Source organism: Amblyomma mixtum, chromosome 5 (assembly GCF_055824585.1).
Source record: "Amblyomma mixtum isolate Tamu chromosome 5, ASM5582458v1, whole genome shotgun sequence".
In the NCBI taxonomy this organism is placed as follows: Eukaryota; Metazoa; Arthropoda; class Arachnida; order Ixodida; family Ixodidae; genus Amblyomma; species Amblyomma mixtum.
The window spans coordinates 72,784,092-72,787,543 of record NC_143016.1 but is presented as its reverse complement, the minus strand read 5'-3'; the positions used below and the strand labels follow the sequence as shown (position 1 = coordinate 72,787,543).

General features: G+C 50.1%; 1 protein-coding gene across 1 annotated transcript in view; it reads right to left on the bottom strand.

The window, feature by feature from the left end:
* The window catches only part of LOC149342661 (uncharacterized), an 86,135-nt gene that overhangs the window by 43,250 nt on the left and 39,433 nt on the right, over positions 1-3,452 (bottom strand). The gene's annotated exons all lie outside the window — the stretch shown is intronic.

Below are 3,452 nucleotides of genomic sequence, written 5' to 3'. Positions count from 1 at the left end.
GCATGTTTTATTTGTATGTAGCTGTGGCACAGAGGTGTCGTCGGCTGCCGAAGCTTGCATGAAAGCCGCCGGTCGCAAATAACCGCTGTGCACACAGCACCCGCCGCTGCACCGACAGCGCACTCGAACGCAAACCTCCAAATTCATCGGCGAGTTCGTCGCGCAGCCACACCCCAGTCTGCCTCTCCAGTCGAAAAAGGCGTCGGAACAGCTCGTCCGGCAAGTCAAACGCGTCTTCGTGCGCCCTCCTTCACCGTTGCTCGCGTCGCCGCAGCCGCCTCAGCCACATACGACGCCGCTGCCGCCGCCGCCATTTTCTGTCAAAAACGGAACGGTCCAATTTTGACCTCCTCGAAGCCGTCAAAAAAAAAACGTCAAAATGCGCCTGCATAATTAGGTGTGCAACGTCACCACTTCTGTCATGTCCGTGACGTAAACGCCAGTCACCCATGACGCAAGAAAGCAACATGGCCGCCGGCCACGGCCGACCAATAGGAGCGCGGCTACGGCGGGGCTTTTTGACGAGTTTTTGACAAGTTTTTGATTTGACAGTTCCGTAATACGGCTCCTGGTGTAACTTAGCTGGCGTTGGGTATGTTGGTTTATCCTAAGGGTGTTTTCTTTTAACTTATTGAGAGATTTATGTGGTGTTGGATACTCCGGCCTGGCTGTTCTGTATGGCGCGAGATTTTCAGCATACACTGCTAAATCTATTAGGTCGCAGCACCCATCATGGTCATCAGGCGGAAACGCCCAGTATAGAAGAGCTGAGTCATGCCTTTGAGAGGCTTGGTTTCCTCCCGGTAGTTCCAGGTGACCGGGAAAGTAGATGACTGAGGCTTGGATGGGTGGATGCTTAGTCAGCAATGACAACCATGACCTCTCAATTAATCCGTTATTGAAGTGGCGACAGGCGTTCCGGGAATCAGTGAGCACAACGACTTTGCGGCTAGATGCTACAACTAATGGAATAGCTGCCGCCTCTGCGTCATTTGGGTTGGATCTTTTCATCGGGGCGCACTTCACCATCGATCCTGAAGCCGTTGAGACCACAATAGTCATCGCTCCATTCTTTAGACGTGCTGGCGAGCAAATCATATGGATGATACATGGTATCTGAAATAAGCACCATGTCATGAAGGAAAGAGACACCATCCGCTTAGAGCAAGCTTTCGTGATCTCTCGGGTAATGTACGGGACGGCATTGTTTATCCTCTCCAATTCGGAAATTGAAAAGTCGGAGACACTGATCAGGAAAGCCTACAAGAAGGCAATGGGGCTACCAAACTCCACGCCAACGGCAAAACTCATAGTTCTTGGAGGACATAATACCCTCAAAGAGATGTGGGAAACGCAATGGCTCTCGCAACTCAAAAGGCTCGCACTCAAAAAAACCTGGCAGATAACGACTCGAAAAGATCCATATTAATCTGCCCTATACGACAGACCAAAAGCAAGAGGCACCACTCGGTGTGAGGAGACGCATCAACGTGTACCCAATCCGCGGAGTATGCATCCCGCATATAACATCGAAAGAAGAACAGCAAGAGGAGGAACCCTGCAAAAGAAATGGGACGAGCAACCTAACACCCTTGACGTGGGCGCCGTAAGAGAAGGAGCATGTAAAGTAAGTGAGGAACGAAAGGAAGAATACAACAAGCGTTTTGCGACTCGTAAATACTGCCGCTCACAGCAGGCACTCATTACCTTGAAGAAGGGCTGATCCCAGTGGTGTACACGGCCTTTTATGGAGGTTCACATGATGGCTTGGCAAAAACTTTTACGGTTGGTGAAAAGCCTTCCGTGTCATTGCGCTGTAGCTGATTCTTAGTTTTGCGCAATAGAACTTGATTTTTAGTTTCACGGGAAGTGAATCCTTTTGCAAATACGACAACATTTTGGTGGACCGGGATATCAGACTGAGCACTGTTCACGATAGTTTCAGAACGAGGTTGCTTCTTTGCCTTACTATGTTTCGGATGAGATGAGACAGCACCACCGACAGCAAAATGAGATAGCTATTGGCAACCAACAAAAGACCTCTTCCCTACTCCTCTGTCGCACCTGTAGACGCTGCGGAAAGGCCTTCTCTCTGCGAATTTTGTGCATTACCATGGGTGCCTCCTCCGGGGTCCTAGACCATGCCCATCACCTAGGAAGACGACAAGCTTCAATTTGCAATTAATTCATCATTCATTCAGCATTCCTCAATTCCAATCTATCGCCTTTGTTTCCGCAAAATTCTTCATCACCCCTCCCCCCTTCCCTCAGAACGCAACTGTACACCTTTCCCGGCTTCAAGATTCCCTACTTCGCAAAACTTAAACGCCGTTCTGCCCCATTCCAGATGGCAGGCTCCAAAATTACTGTCACGTCAACCTTCGTCCTGCATGTATCTAGAAACATAGCATTAGGTTAACGCGCATGATTTTGGCGCTACTATGCGAATCTATATGCCAGACTGCCACCCACTACGTCAGGACGGCGGCATCAACAACAAAAAAAAAAGCCGACGAATTTATTGCTTCATAATGTGAAATTTGAGCGCCGCTCATCAGCTGCTTCAGCTTTTCGATAGATTGAGGCAAGCAGTTCAAGAGAGACAATTGCAGAAAATTCGTTATTTTTTGCACATATTCGTTCTTCAAGGAACACTCCACTAACTGTTCTTGATTGCCATGAAGGAAGCTTTGTGGTTGGAGAAATAGATGAATATATGCTCAATTGCTGCTCCAATGCCTGGTTCTCAAAGACTAGGTATGTTAAGTATTTCGCGAGGTTGTCACAGCCATGGGAGGTGTTACGAGCGAGAGGAAAGGAATGTTCTCCCGCATAAGTGGTTTGAAATTCCTGTTAGCCTTTATATCTACATTAAAGTCCCCACCCACCCTACCTCCCTGGCAGGTGGCAGTTAATGGTTGATCGCGAGAGTTCGCTCGCCGTTGTCAGCGCTAATGCGTGCAGCCGCCAACGTCTCCTCGGCCTGCGGATGACGAACACCATTGGGGAGCTGCGCGAGGCTGATCTCAGCTATCAATACTTGCGGTTAAACAAAACACGTGCGGGTAGCCGCCTACTGAACCGCCTCCACATCAATTACACAACCCAAGAGGTGAAGCGAGTGTCCATGCCCGAGGCCTGGCGCTTCGCACTACGGGTTCGCCCCCTCCCCAATAACATGACAAAAGATGCCCATGATGGCCGCCGCCTCGCGCGAGCGGAGGCCATTTCCAAGCAGTATGGTGCTAGACCAGGGGTATTTTACACGGACGCGGCCGGTCCACACCATGGGGTTTGGTACACGGCTGCCGTTGTCCACCAAAACAACCCAGTTCAGGGCCTCACCTTCCGTGCCTCCAACATTACATTCGCGGAGGAAGTTGCTATCGCACTTGCAGCTACGGATCCAGCGTCCCGAGTTATTATCACCGACTCAAGGGAAGCTTGCCGCA